Source organism: Musca domestica, unplaced genomic scaffold (assembly GCF_030504385.1).
Source record: "Musca domestica strain aabys unplaced genomic scaffold, Musca_domestica.polishedcontigs.V.1.1 8, whole genome shotgun sequence".
NCBI lineage: Eukaryota > Metazoa > Arthropoda > Insecta > Diptera > Muscidae > Musca > Musca domestica.
The window spans coordinates 12,329,102-12,350,970 of record NW_026712409.1 but is presented as its reverse complement, the minus strand read 5'-3'; positions in this window follow the sequence as shown (position 1 = coordinate 12,350,970).

Here is a 21,869-nt window from a genome sequence, read left to right as displayed (position 1 = left end):
AAAACGATGCTAAAAAACCCGAAATGTGATATTTAAGAGTTATGAGCGTTTAAAATAGGCATTTTTCCTCTTTAAATATCTGCGATCAAAACGATGCTAAAACCCCGAAATGTGATATTAAGAGGTATGAGCGTTTTAAATAGGCTATTTTTCCTCTTTAAATATCTGCGATCAAAACGATGCTAAAAACCCCGAAATGTTGATATGTAAGGAGTATGAGCGTTTTAAAATAGGCTATTTTCTCTTAAATATCTGCGATCAAAACGATGCTAAAAAACCCGAAATGGTTGATATTTAAGGAGTATGAGCGTTTTAAAAAGGCAATTTTTCCTCTTAAATATCTGCAATCAAAACGATGCTAAAAACCCCGAAATGTGATATTTAAAGTTATGAGCGTTTTAAAATAGGTTATTTTTCCTCTTTAAATATCTGCAATCAAAACGATGCTAAAAACCCCGAATGTTGATATTTAAGGAGTTATGAGCGTTTTTAAAATAGGCTATTTTTCCTCTTTAAATACTGCAATCAAAACGATGCTAAAAACCCCGAAATGTGATATTAAGGAGTTATGAGCGTTTTAAAATAGGCTATTTTCCTCTTTAAATATCTGCGATCAAAACGATGCTAAAAACCCGAAATGTTGATATTTAAGGAGTTATGAGCGTTTTAAAATAGGCTATTTTTCCTCTTTAAATATCTGCGATCAAAACGATGCTAAAAACCCCGAAATGTTGATATTTAAGAGTTATGAGCGTTTTAAAATAGGCTATTTTTCCTCTTTATTATCTGCGATCAAAACGATGCTAAAAAACCCCGAAATGTTGATATTTAAGGAGTTATGAGCGTTTTTAAAGTAGGCTATTTTTCCTCTTTAAATATCTGCGATCAAAACGATGCGAAAAACCCGAAATGTTGATATTTAAGGAGTTATGAGCGTTGAAATAGGCTATTTTTCCTCTTAAATATCTGCGATCAAAACGATGCTAAAAAAACCCCGAAATGTTGATATTTAAGGAGTTATGAGCGTTTTAAAATAGGCTATTTTTCCTCTTTAAATATCTGCGATCAAAACGATGCTAAAAACCCCGAAATGTTGATATTTAAGGAGTTATGAGCGTTTTAAAATAGGCTATTTTTTCCTCTTTAAATATCTGCGATCAAAACGATGCTAAAAACCCCGAAATGTTGATATTAAGGAGTTATGAGCGTTTTAAATAGGGCTATTTTTCCTCTTTAAATATCTGCGATCAAAACGATGCTAAAAACCCCGAAATGTTGATATTTAAGGAGTTATGAGCGTTTTAAAATAGGCTATTTTTCCTCTTTAAATATCTGCGATCAAAACGATGCTAAAAACCCCGAAATGTTGATATTTAAGGAGTTATGAGCGTTTTAAAATAGGCTATTTTTCCTCTTTAAATATCTGCGATCAAAACGATGCTAAAAACCCCGAAATGTTGATATTTAAGGAGTTATGAGCGTTTTAAAATAGGCTATTTTTCCTCTTTAAATATCTGCGATCAAAACGATGCTAAAAACCCCGAAATGTTGATATTTAAGGAGTTATGAGCGTTTTAAAATAGGCTATTTTTCCTCTTTAAATATCTGCAGATCAAAACGATGCTAAAAACCCCGAAATGTTGATATTTAAGGAGTTATGAGCGTTTTAAAATAGGCTATTTTTCCTCTTTAAATATCTGCGATCAAACGATGCTAAAAACCCCGAAATGTTGATATTTAAGGAGTTATGAGCGTTTTAAATAGGCTATTTTTCCTCTTTAAATATCTGCGATCAAAACGATGCTAAAAACCCCGAAATGTTGATATTTAAGGAGTTATGAGCGTTTTAAAATAGGCTATTTTTCCTCTTTAAATATCTGCGATCAAAACGATGCTAAAAACCCCGAAATGTTGATATTTAAGGAGTTATGAGCGTTTTAAAATAGGCTATTTTTCCTCTTTAAATATCTGCGATCAAAACGATGCTAAAACCCCGAAATGTTGATATTTAAGGAGTTATGAGCGTTTTAAAATAGGCTATTTTTCCTCTTTAATATCTGCGATCAAAACGATGCTAAAAACCCCGAAATGTTGATATTTAAGGAGTTATGAGCGTTTTAAAATAGGCTATTTTTCCTCTTTAAATATCTGCGATCAAAACGATGCTAAAAACCCCGAAATGTTGATATTTAAGGAGTTATGAGCGTTTTAAAATAGGCTATTTTTTCCTCTTTAAATATCTGCGATCAAAACGATGCTAAAAACCCCGAAATGTTGATATTTAAGGAGTTATGAGCGTTTTAAAATAGGCTATTTTTCCTCTTTAAATATCTGCGATCAAAACGATGCTAAAAACCCCGAAATGTTGATATTTAAGGAGTTATGAGCGTTTTAAAATAGGCTATTTTTCCTCTTTAAATATCTGCGATCAAAACGATGCTAAAAACCCCGAAATGTTGATATTTAAGGAGTTATGAGCGTTTTAAAATAGGCTATTTTTCCTCTTTAAATATCTGCGATCAAAACGATGCTAAAAACCCCGAAATGTTGATATTTAAGGAGTTATGAGCGTTTTAAAATAGGCTATTTTTCCTCTTTAATATCTGCGATCAAAACGATGCTAAAAACCCCGAAATGTTGATATTTAAGGAGTTATGAGCGTTTTAAAATAGGCTATTTTTCCTCTTTAAATATCTGCGATCAAAACGATGCTAAAAACCCCGAAATGTTGATATTTAAGGAGTTATGAGCGTTTTAAAATAGGCTATTTTTCCTCTTTAAATATCTGCGATCAAAACGATGCTAAAAACCCCGAAATGTTGATATTTAAGGAGTTATGAGCGTTTTAAAATAGGCTATTTTTCCTCTTTAAATATCTGCGATCAAAACGATGCTAAAACCCCGAAATGTTGATATTTAAGGAGTTATGAGCGTTTTAAAATAGGCTATTTTTCCTCTTTAAATATCTGCGATCAAAACGATGCTAAAAACCCCGAAATGTTGATATTTAAGGAGTTATGAGCGTTTTTAAAATAGGCTATTTTTCCTCTTTAAATATCTGCGATCAAAACGATGCTAAAAACCCCGAAATGTTGATATTTAAGGAGTTATGAGCGTTTTAAAATAGGCTATTTTTCCTCTTTAAATATCTGCGATCAAAACGATGCTAAAAACCCCGAAATGTTGATATTTAAGGAGTTATGAGCGTTTTAAAATAGGCTATTTTTCCTCTTTAAATATCTGCGATCAAAACGATGCTAAAAACCCCGAAATGTTGATATTTAAGGAGTTATGAGCGTTTTAAAATAGGCTATTTTTCCTCTTTAAATATCTGCGATCAAAACGATGCTAAAAACCCCGAAATGTTGATATTTAAGGAGTTATGAGCGTTTTAAAATAGGCTATTTTTCCTCTTTAAATATCTGCGATCAAAACGATGCTAAAAAACCCCGAAATGTTGATATTTAAGGAGTTATGAGCGTTTTAAAATAGGCTATTTTTCCTCTTTAAATATCTGCGATCAAAACGATGCTAAAAACCCCGAAATGTTGATATTTAAGGAGTTATGAGCGTTTTAAAATAGGCTATTTTTCCTCTTTAAATATCTGCGATCAAAACGATGCTAAAAACCCCGAAATGTTGATATTTAAGGAGTTATGAGCGTTTTAAAATAGGCTATTTTTCCTCTTTAAATATCTGCGATCAAAACGATGCTAAAAACCCCGAAATGTTGATATTTAAGGAGTTATGAGCGTTTTAAAATAGGCTATTTTTCCTCTTTAAATATCTGCGATCAAAACGATGCTAAAAACCCCGAAATGTTGATATTTAAGGAGTTATGAGCGTTTTAAAATAGGCTATTTTTCCTCTTTAAATATCTGCGATCAAAACGATGCTAAAAACCCCGAAATGTTGATATTTAAGGAGTTATGAGCGTTTTAAAATAGGCTATTTTTCCTCTTTAAATATCTGCGATCAAAACGATGCTAAAAACCCCGAAATGTTGATATTTAAGGAGTTATGAGCGTTTTAAAATAGGCTATTTTTCCTCTTTAAATATCTGCGATCAAAACGATGCTAAAAACCCCGAAATGTTGATATTTAAGGAGTTATGAGCGTTTTAAAATAGGCTATTTTTCCTCTTTAAATATCTGCGATCAAAACGATGCTAAAAACCCGAAATGTTGATATTTAAGGAGTTATGAGCGTTTTTAAAATAGGCTATTTTTCCTCTTTAAATATCTGCGATCAAAACGATGCTAAAAACCCCGAAATGTTGATATTTAAGGAGTTATGAGCGTTTTAAAATAGGCTATTTTTCCTCTTTAAATATCTGCGATCAAAACGATGCTAAAAACCCCGAAATGTTGATATTTAAGGAGTTATGAGCGTTTTAAAATAGGCTATTTTTCCTCTTTAAATATCTGCGATCAAAACGATGCTAAAAACCCCGAAATGTTGATATTTAAGGAGTTATGAGCGTTTTAAAATAGGCTATTTTTCCTCTTTAAATATCTGCGATCAAAACGATGCTAAAAACCCCGAAATGTTGATATTTAAGGAGTTATGAGCGTTTTAAAATAGGCTATTTTTCCTCTTTAAATATCTGCGATCAAAACGATGCTAAAAACCCCGAAATGTTGATATTTAAGGAGTTATGAGCGTTTTAAAATAGGCTATTTTTCCTCTTTAAATATCTGCGATCAAAACGATGCTAAAAACCCCGAAATGTTGATATTTAAGGAGTTATGAGCGTTTTAAAATAGGCTATTTTTCCTCTTTAAATATCTGCGATCAAAACGATGCTAAAAACCCCGAAATGTTGATATTTAAGGAGTTATGAGCGTTTTAAAATAGGCTATTTTTCCTCTTTAAATATCTGCGATCAAAACGATGCTAAAAACCCCGAAATGTTGATATTTAAGGAGTTATGAGCGTTTTAAAATAGGCTATTTTTCCTCTTTAAATATCTGCGATCAAAACGATGCTAAAAACCCCGAAATGTTGATATTTAAGGAGTTATGAGCGTTTTAAAATAGGCTATTTTTCCTCTTTAAATATCTGCGATCAAAACGATGCTAAAAACCCCGAAATGTTGATATTTAAGGAGTTATGAGCGTTTTAAAATAGGCTATTTTTCCTCTTTAAATATCTGCGATCAAAACGATGCTAAAAACCCCGAAATGTTGATATTTAAGGAGTTATGAGCGTTTTAAAATAGGCTATTTTTCCTCTTTAAATATCTGCGATCAAAACGATGCTAAAAACCCCGAAATGTTGATATTTAAGGAGTTATGAGCGTTTTAAAATAGGCTATTTTTCCTCTTTAAATATCTGCGATCAAAACGATGCTAAAAACCCCGAAATGTTGATATTTAAGGAGTTATGAGCGTTTTAAAATAGGCTATTTTTCCTCTTTAAATATCTGCGATCAAAACGATGCTAAAAACCCCGAAATGTTGATATTTAAGGAGTTATGAGCGTTTTAAAATAGGCTATTTTTCCTCTTTAAATATCTGCGATCAAAACGATGCTAAAAACCCCGAAATGTTGATATTTAAGGAGTTATGAGCGTTTTAAAATAGGCTATTTTTCCTCTTTAAATATCTGCGATCAAAACGATGCTAAAAACCCCGAAATGTTGATATTTAAGGAGTTATGAGCGTTTTAAAATAGGCTATTTTTCCTCTTTAAATATCTGCGATCAAAACGATGCTAAAAACCCCGAAATGTTGATATTTAAGGAGTTATGAGCGTTTTAAAATAGGCTATTTTTCCTCTTTAAATATCTGCGATCAAAACGATGCTAAAAACCCCGAAATGTTGATATTTAAGGAGTTATGAGCGTTTTAAAATAGGCTATTTTTCCTCTTTAAATATCTGCGATCAAAACGATGCTAAAAACCCCGAAATGTTGATATTTAAGGAGTTATGAGCGTTTTAAAATAGGCTATTTTTCCTCTTTAAATATCTGCGATCAAAACGATGCTAAAAACCCCGAAATGTTGATATTTAAGGAGTTATGAGCGTTTTAAAATAGGCTATTTTTCCTCTTTAAATATCTGCGATCAAAACGATGCTAAAAACCCCGAAATGTTGATATTTAAGGAGTTATGAGCGTTTTAAAATAGGCTATTTTTCCTCTTTAAATATCTGCGATCAAAACGATGCTAAAAACCCCGAAATGTTGATATTTAAGGAGTTATGAGCGTTTTAAAATAGGCTATTTTTCCTCTTTAAATATCTGCGATCAAAACGATGCTAAAAACCCCGAAATGTTGATATTTAAGGAGTTATGAGCGTTTTAAAATAGGCTATTTTTCCTCTTTAAATATCTGCGATCAAAACGATGCTAAAAACCCCGAAATGTTGATATTTAAGGAGTTATGAGCGTTTTAAAATAGGCTATTTTTCCTCTTTAAATATCTGCGATCAAAACGATGCTAAAAACCCCGAAATGTTGATATTTAAGGAGTTATGAGCGTTTTAAAATAGGCTATTTTTCCTCTTTAAATATCTGCGATCAAAACGATGCTAAAAACCCCGAAATGTTGATATTTAAGGAGTTATGAGCGTTTTAAAATAGGCTATTTTTCCTCTTTAAATATCTGCGATCAAAACGATGCTAAAAACCCCGAAATGTTGATATTTAAGGAGTTATGAGCGTTTTAAAATAGGCTATTTTTCCTCTTTAAATATCTGCGATCAAAACGATGCTAAAAACCCCGAAATGTTGATATTTAAGGAGTTATGAGCGTTTTAAAATAGGCTATTTTTCCTCTTTAAATATCTGCGATCAAAACGATGCTAAAAACCCCGAAATGTTGATATTTAAGGAGTTATGAGCGTTTTAAAATAGGCTATTTTTCCTCTTTAAATATCTGCGATCAAAACGATGCTAAAAACCCCGAAATGTTGATATTTAAGGAGTTATGAGCGTTTTAAAATAGGCTATTTTTCCTCTTTAAATATCTGCGATCAAAACGATGCTAAAAACCCCGAAATGTTGATATTTAAGGAGTTATGAGCGTTTTAAAATAGGCTATTTTTCCTCTTTAAATATCTGCGATCAAAACGATGCTAAAAACCCCGAAATGTTGATATTTAAGGAGTTATGAGCGTTTTAAAATAGGCTATTTTTCCTCTTTAAATATCTGCGATCAAAACGATGCTAAAAACCCCGAAATGTTGATATTTAAGGAGTTATGAGCGTTTTAAAATAGGCTATTTTTCCTCTTTAAATATCTGCGATCAAAACGATGCTAAAAACCCCGAAATGTTGATATTTAAGGAGTTATGAGCGTTTTAAAATAGGCTATTTTTCCTCTTTAAATATCTGCGATCAAAACGATGCTAAAAACCCCGAAATGTTGATATTTAAGGAGTTATGAGCGTTTTAAAATAGGCTATTTTTCCTCTTTAAATATCTGCGATCAAAACGATGCTAAAAACCCCGAAATGTTGATATTTAAGGAGTTATGAGCGTTTTAAAATAGGCTATTTTTCCTCTTTAAATATCTGCGATCAAAACGATGCTAAAAACCCCGAAATGTTGATATTTAAGGAGTTATGAGCGTTTTAAAATAGGCTATTTTTCCTCTTTAAATATCTGCGATCAAAACGATGCTAAAAACCCCGAAATGTTGATATTTAAGGAGTTATGAGCGTTTTAAAATAGGCTATTTTTCCTCTTTAAATATCTGCGATCAAAACGATGCTAAAAACCCCGAAATGTTGATATTTAAGGAGTTATGAGCGTTTTAAAATAGGCTATTTTTCCTCTTTAAATATCTGCGATCAAAACGATGCTAAAAACCCCGAAATGTTGATATTTAAGGAGTTATGAGCGTTTTAAAATAGGCTATTTTTCCTCTTTAAATATCTGCGATCAAAACGATGCTAAAAACCCCGAAATGTTGATATTTAAGGAGTTATGAGCGTTTTAAAATAGGCTATTTTTCCTCTTTAAATATCTGCGATCAAAACGATGCTAAAAACCCCGAAATGTTGATATTTAAGGAGTTATGAGCGTTTTAAAATAGGCTATTTTTCCTCTTTAAATATCTGCGATCAAAACGATGCTAAAAACCCCGAAATGTTGATATTTAAGGAGTTATGAGCGTTTTAAAATAGGCTATTTTTCCTCTTTAAATATCTGCGATCAAAACGATGCTAAAAACCCCGAAATGTTGATATTTAAGGAGTTATGAGCGTTTTAAAATAGGCTATTTTTCCTCTTTAAATATCTGCGATCAAAACGATGCTAAAAACCCCGAAATGTTGATATTTAAGGAGTTATGAGCGTTTTAAAATAGGCTATTTTTCCTCTTTAAATATCTGCGATCAAAACGATGCTAAAAACCCCGAAATGTTGATATTTAAGGAGTTATGAGCGTTTTAAAATAGGCTATTTTTCCTCTTTAAATATCTGCGATCAAAACGATGCTAAAAACCCCGAAATGTTGATATTTAAGGAGTTATGAGCGTTTTAAAATAGGCTATTTTTCCTCTTTAAATATCTGCGATCAAAACGATGCTAAAAACCCCGAAATGTTGATATTTAAGGAGTTATGAGCGTTTTAAAATAGGCTATTTTTCCTCTTTAAATATCTGCGATCAAAACGATGCTAAAAACCCCGAAATGTTGATATTTAAGGAGTTATGAGCGTTTTAAAATAGGCTATTTTTCCTCTTTAAATATCTGCGATCAAAACGATGCTAAAAACCCCGAAATGTTGATATTTAAGGAGTTATGAGCGTTTTAAAATAGGCTATTTTTCCTCTTTAAATATCTGCGATCAAAACGATGCTAAAAACCCCGAAATGTTGATATTTAAGGAGTTATGAGCGTTTTAAAATAGGCTATTTTTCCTCTTTAAATATCTGCGATCAAAACGATGCTAAAAACCCCGAAATGTTGATATTTAAGGAGTTATGAGCGTTTTAAAATAGGCTATTTTTCCTCTTTAAATATCTGCGATCAAAACGATGCTAAAAACCCCGAAATGTTGATATTTAAGGAGTTATGAGCGTTTTAAAATAGGCTATTTTTCCTCTTTAAATATCTGCGATCAAAACGATGCTAAAAACCCCGAAATGTTGATATTTAAGGAGTTATGAGCGTTTTAAAATAGGCTATTTTTCCTCTTTAAATATCTGCGATCAAAACGATGCTAAAAACCCCGAAATGTTGATATTTAAGGAGTTATGAGCGTTTTAAAATAGGCTATTTTTCCTCTTTAAATATCTGCGATCAAAACGATGCTAAAAACCCCGAAATGTTGATATTTAAGGAGTTATGAGCGTTTTAAAATAGGCTATTTTTCCTCTTTAAATATCTGCGATCAAAACGATGCTAAAAACCCCGAAATGTTGATATTTAAGGAGTTATGAGCGTTTTAAAATAGGCTATTTTTCCTCTTTAAATATCTGCGATCAAAACGATGCTAAAAACCCCGAAATGTTGATATTTAAGGAGTTATGAGCGTTTTAAAATAGGCTATTTTTCCTCTTTAAATATCTGCGATCAAAACGATGCTAAAAACCCCGAAATGTTGATATTTAAGGAGTTATGAGCGTTTTAAAATAGGCTATTTTTCCTCTTTAAATATCTGCGATCAAAACGATGCTAAAAACCCCGAAATGTTGATATTTAAGGAGTTATGAGCGTTTTAAAATAGGCTATTTTTCCTCTTTAAATATCTGCGATCAAAACGATGCTAAAAACCCCGAAATGTTGATATTTAAGGAGTTATGAGCGTTTTAAAATAGGCTATTTTTCCTCTTTAAATATCTGCGATCAAAACGATGCTAAAAACCCCGAAATGTTGATATTTAAGGAGTTATGAGCGTTTTAAAATAGGCTATTTTTCCTCTTTAAATATCTGCGATCAAAACGATGCTAAAAACCCCGAAATGTTGATATTTAAGGAGTTATGAGCGTTTTAAAATAGGCTATTTTTCCTCTTTAAATATCTGCGATCAAAACGATGCTAAAAACCCCGAAATGTTGATATTTAAGGAGTTATGAGCGTTTTAAAATAGGCTATTTTTCCTCTTTAAATATCTGCGATCAAAACGATGCTAAAAACCCCGAAATGTTGATATTTAAGGAGTTATGAGCGTTTTAAAATAGGCTATTTTTCCTCTTTAAATATCTGCGATCAAAACGATGCTAAAAACCCCGAAATGTTGATATTTAAGGAGTTATGAGCGTTTTAAAATAGGCTATTTTTCCTCTTTAAATATCTGCGATCAAAACGATGCTAAAAACCCCGAAATGTTGATATTTAAGGAGTTATGAGCGTTTTAAAATAGGCTATTTTTCCTCTTTAAATATCTGCGATCAAAACGATGCTAAAAACCCCGAAATGTTGATATTTAAGGAGTTATGAGCGTTTTAAAATAGGCTATTTTTCCTCTTTAAATATCTGCGATCAAAACGATGCTAAAAACCCCGAAATGTTGATATTTAAGGAGTTATGAGCGTTTTAAAATAGGCTATTTTTCCTCTTTAAATATCTGCGATCAAAACGATGCTAAAAACCCCGAAATGTTGATATTTAAGGAGTTATGAGCGTTTTAAAATAGGCTATTTTTCCTCTTTAAATATCTGCGATCAAAACGATGCTAAAAACCCCGAAATGTTGATATTTAAGGAGTTATGAGCGTTTTAAAATAGGCTATTTTTCCTCTTTAAATATCTGCGATCAAAACGATGCTAAAAACCCCGAAATGTTGATATTTAAGGAGTTATGAGCGTTTTAAAATAGGCTATTTTTCCTCTTTAAATATCTGCGATCAAAACGATGCTAAAAACCCCGAAATGTTGATATTTAAGGAGTTATGAGCGTTTTAAAATAGGCTATTTTTCCTCTTTAAATATCTGCGATCAAAACGATGCTAAAAACCCCGAAATGTTGATATTTAAGGAGTTATGAGCGTTTTAAAATAGGCTATTTTTCCTCTTTAAATATCTGCGATCAAAACGATGCTAAAAACCCCGAAATGTTGATATTTAAGGAGTTATGAGCGTTTTAAAATAGGCTATTTTTCCTCTTTAAATATCTGCGATCAAAACGATGCTAAAAACCCCGAAATGTTGATATTTAAGGAGTTATGAGCGTTTTAAAATAGGCTATTTTTCCTCTTTAAATATCTGCGATCAAAACGATGCTAAAAACCCCGAAATGTTGATATTTAAGGAGTTATGAGCGTTTTAAAATAGGCTATTTTTCCTCTTTAAATATCTGCGATCAAAACGATGCTAAAAACCCCGAAATGTTGATATTTAAGGAGTTATGAGCGTTTTAAAATAGGCTATTTTTCCTCTTTAAATATCTGCGATCAAAACGATGCTAAAAACCCCGAAATGTTGATATTTAAGGAGTTATGAGCGTTTTAAAATAGGCTATTTTTCCTCTTTAAATATCTGCGATCAAAACGATGCTAAAAACCCCGAAATGTTGATATTTAAGGAGTTATGAGCGTTTTAAAATAGGCTATTTTTCCTCTTTAAATATCTGCGATCAAAACGATGCTAAAAACCCCGAAATGTTGATATTTAAGGAGTTATGAGCGTTTTAAAATAGGCTATTTTTCCTCTTTAAATATCTGCGATCAAAACGATGCTAAAAACCCCGAAATGTTGATATTTAAGGAGTTATGAGCGTTTTAAAATAGGCTATTTTTCCTCTTTAAATATCTGCGATCAAAACGATGCTAAAAACCCCGAAATGTTGATATTTAAGGAGTTATGAGCGTTTTAAAATAGGCTATTTTTCCTCTTTAAATATCTGCGATCAAAACGATGCTAAAAACCCCGAAATGTTGATATTTAAGGAGTTATGAGCGTTTTAAAATAGGCTATTTTTCCTCTTTAAATATCTGCGATCAAAACGATGCTAAAAACCCCGAAATGTTGATATTTAAGGAGTTATGAGCGTTTTAAAATAGGCTATTTTTCCTCTTTAAATATCTGCGATCAAAACGATGCTAAAAACCCCGAAATGTTGATATTTAAGGAGTTATGAGCGTTTTAAAATAGGCTATTTTTCCTCTTTAAATATCTGCGATCAAAACGATGCTAAAAACCCCGAAATGTTGATATTTAAGGAGTTATGAGCGTTTTAAAATAGGCTATTTTTCCTCTTTAAATATCTGCGATCAAAACGATGCTAAAAACCCCGAAATGTTGATATTTAAGGAGTTATGAGCGTTTTAAAATAGGCTATTTTTCCTCTTTAAATATCTGCGATCAAAACGATGCTAAAAACCCCGAAATGTTGATATTTAAGGAGTTATGAGCGTTTTAAAATAGGCTATTTTTCCTCTTTAAATATCTGCGATCAAAACGATGCTAAAAACCCCGAAATGTTGATATTTAAGGAGTTATGAGCGTTTTAAAATAGGCTATTTTTCCTCTTTAAATATCTGCGATCAAAACGATGCTAAAAACCCCGAAATGTTGATATTTAAGGAGTTATGAGCGTTTTAAAATAGGCTATTTTTCCTCTTTAAATATCTGCGATCAAAACGATGCTAAAAACCCCGAAATGTTGATATTTAAGGAGTTATGAGCGTTTTAAAATAGGCTATTTTTCCTCTTTAAATATCTGCGATCAAAACGATGCTAAAAACCCCGAAATGTTGATATTTAAGGAGTTATGAGCGTTTTAAAATAGGCTATTTTTCCTCTTTAAATATCTGCGATCAAAACGATGCTAAAAACCCCGAAATGTTGATATTTAAGGAGTTATGAGCGTTTTAAAATAGGCTATTTTTCCTCTTTAAATATCTGCGATCAAAACGATGCTAAAAACCCCGAAATGTTGATATTTAAGGAGTTATGAGCGTTTTAAAATAGGCTATTTTTCCTCTTTAAATATCTGCGATCAAAACGATGCTAAAAACCCCGAAATGTTGATATTTAAGGAGTTATGAGCGTTTTAAAATAGGCTATTTTTCCTCTTTAAATATCTGCGATCAAACGATGCTAAAAACCCCGAAATGTTGATATTTAAGGAGTTATGAGCGTTTTAAAATAGGCTATTTTTCCTCTTTAAATATCTGCGATCAAAACGATGCTAAAAACCCCGAAATGTTGATATTTAAGGAGTTATGAGCGTTTTAAAATAGGCTATTTTTCCTCTTTAAATATCTGCGATCAAAACGATGCTAAAAACCCCGAAATGTTGATATTTAAGGAGTTATGAGCGTTTTAAAATAGGCTATTTTTCCTCTTTAAATATCTGCGATCAAAACGATGCTAAAAACCCCGAAATGTTGATATTTAAGGAGTTATGAGCGTTTTAAAATAGGCTATTTTTCCTCTTTAAATATCTGCGATCAAAACGATGCTAAAAACCCCGAAATGTTGATATTTAAGGAGTTATGAGCGTTTTAAAATAGGCTATTTTTCCTCTTTAAATATCTGCGATCAAAACGATGCTAAAAACCCCGAAATGTTGATATTTAAGGAGTTATGAGCGTTTTAAAATAGGCTATTTTTCCTCTTTAAATATCTGCGATCAAAACGATGCTAAAAACCCCGAAATGTTGATATTTAAGGAGTTATGAGCGTTTTAAAATAGGCTATTTTTCCTCTTTAAATATCTGCGATCAAAACGATGCTAAAAACCCCGAAATGTTGATATTTAAGGAGTTATGAGCGTTTTAAAATAGGCTATTTTTCCTCTTTAAATATCTGCGATCAAAACGATGCTAAAAACCCCGAAATGTTGATATTTAAGGAGTTATGAGCGTTTTAAAATAGGCTATTTTTCCTCTTTAAATATCTGCGATCAAAACGATGCTAAAAACCCCGAAATGTTGATATTTAAGGAGTTATGAGCGTTTTAAAATAGGCTATTTTTCCTCTTTAAATATCTGCGATCAAAACGATGCTAAAAACCCCGAAATGTTGATATTTAAGGAGTTATGAGCGTTTTAAAATAGGCTATTTTTCCTCTTTAAATATCTGCGATCAAAACGATGCTAAAAACCCCGAAATGTTGATATTTAAGGAGTTATGAGCGTTTTAAAATAGGCTATTTTTCCTCTTTAAATATCTGCGATCAAAACGATGCTAAAAACCCCGAAATGTTGATATTTAAGGAGTTATGAGCGTTTTAAAATAGGCTATTTTTCCTCTTTAAATATCTGCGATCAAAACGATGCTAAAAACCCCGAAATGTTGATATTTAAGGAGTTATGAGCGTTTTAAAATAGGCTATTTTTCCTCTTTAAATATCTGCGATCAAAACGATGCTAAAAACCCCGAAATGTTGATATTTAAGGAGTTATGAGCGTTTTAAAATAGGCTATTTTTCCTCTTTAAATATCTGCGATCAAAACGATGCTAAAAACCCCGAAATGTTGATATTTAAGGAGTTATGAGCGTTTTAAAATAGGCTATTTTTCCTCTTTAAATATCTGCGATCAAAACGATGCTAAAAACCCCGAAATGTTGATATTTAAGGAGTTATGAGCGTTTTAAAATAGGCTATTTTTCCTCTTTAAATATCTGCGATCAAAACGATGCTAAAAACCCCGAAATGTTGATATTTAAGGAGTTATGAGCGTTTTAAAATAGGCTATTTTTCCTCTTTAAATATCTGCGATCAAAACGATGCTAAAAACCCCGAAATGTTGATATTTAAGGAGTTATGAGCGTTTTAAAATAGGCTATTTTTCCTCTTTAAATATCTGCGATCAAAACGATGCTAAAAACCCCGAAATGTTGATATTTAAGGAGTTATGAGCGTTTTAAAATAGGCTATTTTTCCTCTTTAAATATCTGCGATCAAAACGATGCTAAAAACCCCGAAATGTTGATATTTAAGGAGTTATGAGCGTTTTAAAATAGGCTATTTTTCCTCTTTAAATATCTGCGATCAAAACGATGCTAAAAACCCCGAAATGTTGATATTTAAGGAGTTATGAGCGTTTTAAAATAGGCTATTTTTCCTCTTTAAATATCTGCGATCAAAACGATGCTAAAAACCCCGAAATGTTGATATTTAAGGAGTTATGAGCGTTTTAAAATAGGCTATTTTTCCTCTTTAAATATCTGCGATCAAAACGATGCTAAAAACCCCGAAATGTTGATATTTAAGGAGTTATGAGCGTTTTAAAATAGGCTATTTTTCCTCTTTAAATATCTGCGATCAAAACGATGCTAAAAACCCCGAAATGTTGATATTTAAGGAGTTATGAGCGTTTTAAAATAGGCTATTTTTCCTCTTTAAATATCTGCGATCAAAACGATGCTAAAAACCCCGAAATGTTGATATTTAAGGAGTTATGAGCGTTTTAAAATAGGCTATTTTTCCTCTTTAAATATCTGCGATCAAAACGATGCTAAAAACCCCGAAATGTTGATATTTAAGGAGTTATGAGCGTTTTAAAATAGGCTATTTTTCCTCTTTAAATATCTGCGATCAAAACGATGCTAAAAACCCCGAAATGTTGATATTTAAGGAGTTATGAGCGTTTTAAAATAGGCTATTTTTCCTCTTTAAATATCTGCGATCAAAACGATGCTAAAAACCCCGAAATGTTGATATTTAAGGAGTTATGAGCGTTTTAAAATAGGCTATTTTTCCTCTTTAAATATCTGCGATCAAAACGATGCTAAAAACCCCGAAATGTTGATATTTAAGGAGTTATGAGCGTTTTAAAATAGGCTATTTTTCCTCTTTAAATATCTGCGATCAAAACGATGCTAAAAACCCCGAAATGTTGATATTTAAGGAGTTATGAGCGTTTTAAAATAGGCTATTTTTCCTCTTTAAATATCTGCGATCAAAACGATGCTAAAAACCCCGAAATGTTGATATTTAAGGAGTTATGAGCGTTTTAAAATAGGCTATTTTTCCTCTTTAAATATCTGCGATCAAAACGATGCTAAAAACCCCGAAATGTTGATATTTAAGGAGTTATGAGCGTTTTAAAATAGGCTATTTTTCCTCTTTAAATATCTGCGATCAAAACGATGCTAAAAACCCCGAAATGTTGATATTTAAGGAGTTATGAGCGTTTTAAAATAGGCTATTTTTCCTCTTTAAATATCTGCGATCAAAACGATGCTAAAAACCCCGAAATGTTGATATTTAAGGAGTTATGAGCGTTTTAAAATAGGCTATTTTTCCTCTTTAAATATCTGCGATCAAAACGATGCTAAAAACCCCGAAATGTTGATATTTAAGGAGTTATGAGCGTTTTAAAATAGGCTATTTTTCCTCTTTAATATCTGCGATCAAAACGATGCTAAAAACCCCGAAATGTTGATATTTAAGGAGTTATGAGCGTTTTAAAATAGGCTATTTTTCCTCTTTAAATATCTGCGATCAAAACGATGCTAAAAACCCCGAAATGTTGATATTTAAGGAGTTATGAGCGTTTTAAAATAGGCTATTTTTCCTCTTTAAATATCTGCGATCAAAACGATGCTAAAAACCCCGAAATGTTGATATTTAAGGAGTTATGAGCGTTTTAAAATAGGCTATTTTCCTCTTTAAATATCTGCGATCAAAACGATGCTAAAAACCCCGAAATGTTGATATTTAAGGAGTTATGAGCGTTTTAAAATAGGCTATTTTTCCTCTTTAAATATCTGCGATCAAAACGATGCTAAAAACCCCGAAATGTTGATATTTAAGGAGTTATGAGCGTTTTAAAATAGGCTATTTTTCCTCTTTAAATATCTGCGATCAAAACGATGCTAAAAACCCCGAAATGTTGATATTTAAGGAGTTATGAGCGTTTTAAAATAGGCTATTTTTCCTCTTTAAATATCTGCGATCAAAACGATGCTAAAAACCCCGAAATGTTGATATTTAAGGAGTTATGAGCGTTTTAAAATAGGCTATTTTTCCTCTTTAAATATCTGCGATCAAAACGATGCTAAAAACCCCGAAATGTTGATATTTAAGGAGTTATGAGCGTTTTAAAATAGGCTATTTTTCCTCTTTAAATATCTGCGATCAAAACGATGCTAAAAACCCCGAAATGTTGATATTTAAGGAGTTATGAGCGTTTTAAAATAGGCTATTTTCCTCTTTAAATATCTGCGATCAAAACGATGCTAAAAACCCCGAAATGTTGATATTTAAGGAGTTATGAGCGTTTTAAAATAGGCTATTTTTCCTCTTTAAATATCTGCGATCAAAACGATGCTAAAAACCCCGAAATGTTGATATTTAAGGAGTTATGAGCGTTTTAAAATAGGCTATTTTTCCTCTTTAAATATCTGCGATCAAAACGATGCTAAAAACCCCGAAATGTTGATATTTAAGGAGTTATGAGCGTTTTAAAATAGGCTATTTTTCCTCTTTAATATCTGCGATCAAAACGATGCTAAAACCCCGAAATGTTGATATTTAAGGAGTTATGAGCGTTTTAAAATAGGCTATTTTTCCTCTTTAAATATCTGCGATCAAAACGATGCTAAAAACCCCGAAATGTTGATATTTAAGGAGTTATGAGCGTTTTAAAATAGGCTATTTTTCCTCTTTAAATATCTGCGATCAAAACGATGCTAAAAACCCCGAAATGTTGATATTTAAGGAGTTATGAGCGTTTTAAAATAGGCTATTTTTCCTCTTTAAATATCTGCGATCAAAACGATGCTAAAAACCCCGAAATGTTGATATTTAAGGAGTTATGAGCGTTTTAAAATAGGCTATTTTTCCTCTTTAAATATCTGCGATCAAAACGATGCTAAAAACCCCGAAATGTTGATATTTAAGGAGTTATGAGCGTTTTAAAATAGGCTATTTTTCCTCTTTAAATATCTGCGATCAAAACGATGCTAAAAACCCCGAAATGTTGATATTTAAGGAGTTATGAGCGTTTTAAAATAGGCTATTTTTCCTCTTTAAATATCTGCGATCAAAACGATGCTAAAAACCCCGAAATGTTGATATTTAAGGAGTTATGAGCGTTTTAAAATAGGCTATTTTTCCTCTTTAATATCTGCGATCAAAACGATGCTAAAAACCCCGAAATGTTGATATTTAAGGAGTTATGAGCGTTTTAAAATAGGCTATTTTCCTCTTTAAATATCTGCGATCAAAACGATGCTAAAAACCCCGAAATGTTGATATTTAAGGAGTTATGAGCGTTTTAAAATAGGCTATTTTTCCTCTTTAAATATCTGCGATCAAAACGATGCTAAAAACCCCGAAATGTTGATATTTAAGGAGTTATGAGCGTTTTAAAATAGGCTATTTTTCCTCTTTAAATATCTGCGATCAAAACGATGCTAAAAACCCCGAAATGTTGATATTTAAGGAGTTATGAGCGTTTTAAAATAGGCTATTTTTCCTCTTTAAATATCTGCGATCAAAACGATGCTAAAAACCCCGAAATGTTGATATTTAAGGAGTTATGAGCGTTTTAAAATAGGCTATTTTTCCTCTTTAAATATCTGCGATCAAAACGATGCTAAAAACCCCGAAATGTTGATATTTAAGGAGTTATGAGCGTTTTAAAATAGGCTATTTTTCCTCTTTAAATATCTGCGATCAAAACGATGCTAAAAACCCCGAAATGTTGATATTTAAGGAGTTATGAGCGTTTTAAAATAGGCTATTTTTCCTCTTTAAATATCTGCGATCAAAACGATGCTAAAAACCCCGAAATGTTGATATTTAAGGAGTTATGAGCGTTTTAAAATAGGCTATTTTTCCCTCTTTAAATATCTGCGATCAAAACGATGCTAAAAACCCCGAAATGTTGATATTTAAGGAGTTATGAGCGTTTTAAAATAGGCTATTTTTCCTCTTTAAATATCTGCGATCAAAACGATGCTAAAAACCCCGAAATGTTGATATTTAAGGAGTTATGAGCGTTTTAAAATAGGCTATTTTTCCTCTTTAAATATCTGCGATCAAAACGATGCTAAAAACCCCGAAATGTTGATATTTAAGGAGTTATGAGCGTTTTAAAATAGGCTATTTTTCCTCTTTAAATATCTGCGATCAAAACGATGCTAAAAACCCCGAAATGTTGATATTTAAGGAGTTATGAGCGTTTTAAAATAGGCTATTTTTCCTCTTTAAATATCTGCGATCAAAACGATGCTAAAAACCCCGAAATGTTGATATTTAAGGAGTTATGAGCGTTTTAAAATAGGCTATTTTTCCTCTTTAAATATCTGCGATCAAAACGATGCTAAAAACCCCGAAATGTTGATATTTAAGGAGTTATGAGCGTTTTAAAATAGGCTATTTTTCCTCTTTAAATATCTGCGATCAAAACGATGCTAAAAACCCCGAAATGTTGATATTTAAGGAGTTATGAGCGTTTTAAAATAGGCTATTTTTCCTCTTTAAATATCTGCGATCAAAACGATGCTAAAAACCCCGAAATGTTGATATTTAAGGAGTTATGAGCGTTTTAAAATAGGCTATTTTTCCTCTTTAAATATCTGCGATCAAAACGATGCTAAAAACCCCGAAATGTTGATATTTAAGGAGTTATGAGCGTTTTAAAATAGGCTATTTTTCCTCTTTAAATATCTGCGATCAAAACGATGCTAAAAACCCCGAAATGTTGATATTTAAGGAGTTTATGAGCGTTTTAAAATAGGCTATTTTTCCTCTTTAAATATCTGCGATCAAAACGATGCTAAAAACCCCGAAATGTTGATATTTAAGGAGTTATGAGCGTTTTAAAATAGGCTATTTTTCCTCTTTAAATATCTGCGATCAAAACGATGCTAAAAACCCCGAAATGTTGATATTTAAGGAGTTATGAGCGTTTTAAAATAGGCTATTTTTCCTCTTTAAATATCTGCGATCAAAACGATGCTAAAAACCCCGAAATGTTGATATTTAAGGAGTTATGAGCGTTTTAAAATAGGCTATTTTTCCTCTTTAAATATCTGCGATCAAAACGATGCTAAAAACCCCGAATGTTGATATTTAAGGAGTTATGAGCGTTTTAAAATAGGCTATTTTTCCTCTTAAATATCTGCGATCAAAACGATGCTAAAAACCCCGAAATGTTGATATTTAAGGAGTTATGAGCGTTTTAAAATAGGCTATTTTTCCTCTTTAAATATCTGCGATCAAAACGATGCTAAAAACCCCGAAATGTTGATATTTAAGGAGTTATGAGCGTTTTAAAATAGGCTATTTTTCCTCTTTAAATATCTGCGATCAAAACGATGCTAAAAACCCCGAAATGTTGATATTTAAGGAGTTATGAGCGTTTTAAAATAGGCTATTTTTCCTCTTTAAATATCTGCATCAAAACGATGCTAAAAACCCCGAAATGTTGATATTTAAGGAGTTATGAGCGTTTTAAAATAGGCTATTTTTCCTCTTTAAATATCTGCGATCAAAACGATGCTAAAAACCCCGAATGTTGATATTTAAGGAGTTATGAGCGTTTAAAATAGGCTATTTTTCCTCTTTAAATATCTGCGATCAAAACGATGCTAAAAACCCCGAAATGTTGATATTAAGGAGTTATGAGCGTTTTAAAATAGGCTATTTTTCCTCTTTAAATATCTGCGATCAAAACGATGCTAAAAACCCCGAAATGTTGATATTTAAGGAGTTATGAGCGTTTTAAAATAGGCTATTTTTCCTCTTTAAATATCTGCGATCAAAACGATGCTAAAAACCCCGAAATGTTGATATTTAAGGAGTTATGAGCGTTTTAAAATAGGCTATTTTTCCTCTTTAAATATCTGCGATCAAAACGATGCTAAAAACCCCGAAATGTTGATATTTAAGGAGTTATGAGCGTTTTAAAATAGGCTATTTTTCCTCTTTAAATATCTGCGATCAAAACGATGCTAAAAACCCCGAAATGTTGATATTTAAGGAGTTATGAGCGTTTTAAAATAGGCTATTTTTCCTCTTTAAATATCTGCGATCAAAACGATGCTAAAAACCCCGAAATGTTGATATTTAAGGAGTTATGAGCGTTTTAAAATAGGCTATTTTTCCTCTTTAAATATCTGCGATCAAAACGATGCTAAAAACCCCGAAATGTTGATATTTAAGGAGTTATGAGCGTTTTAAAATAGGCTATTTTTCCTCTTTAAATATCTGCGATCAAAACGATGCTAAAAACCCCGAAATGTTGATATTTAAGGAGTTATGAGCGTTTTAAAATAGGCTATTTTTCCTCTTTAAATATCTGCGATCAAAACGATGCTAAAAACCCCGAAATGTTGATATTTAAGGAGTTATGAGCGTTTTAAAATAGGCTATTTTTCCTCTTTAATATCTGCGATCAAAACGATGCTAAAAACCCCGAAATGTTGATATTTAAGGAGTTATGAGCGTTTTAAAATAGGCTATTTTTCCTCTTTAAATATCTGCGATCAAAACGATGCTAAAAACCCCGAAATGTTGATATTTAAGGAGTTATGAGCGTTTAAAATAGGCTATTTTTCCTCTTTAAATATCTGCGATCAAAACGATGCTAAAAACCCCGAAATGTTGATATTTAAGGAGTTATGAGCGTTTTAAAATAGGCTATTTTCCTCTTTAAATATCTGCGATCAAACGATGCTAAAAACCCCGAAATGTTGATATTTAAGGAGTTATGAGCGTTTTAAAATAGGCTATTTTTCCTCTTTAAATATCTGCGATCAAAACGATGCTAAAAACCCGAAATGTTGATATTTAAGGAGTTATGAGCGTTTTAAAATAGGCTATTTTTCCTCTTTAAATATCTGCGATCAAAACGATGCTAAAAACCCCGAAATGTTGATATTTAAGGAGTTATGAGCGTTTTAAAATAGGCTATTTTCCTCTTTAAATATCTGCGATCAAAACGATGCTAAAAACCCCGAAATGTTGATATTTAAGGAGTTATGAGCGTTTTAAAATAGGCTATTTTTCCTC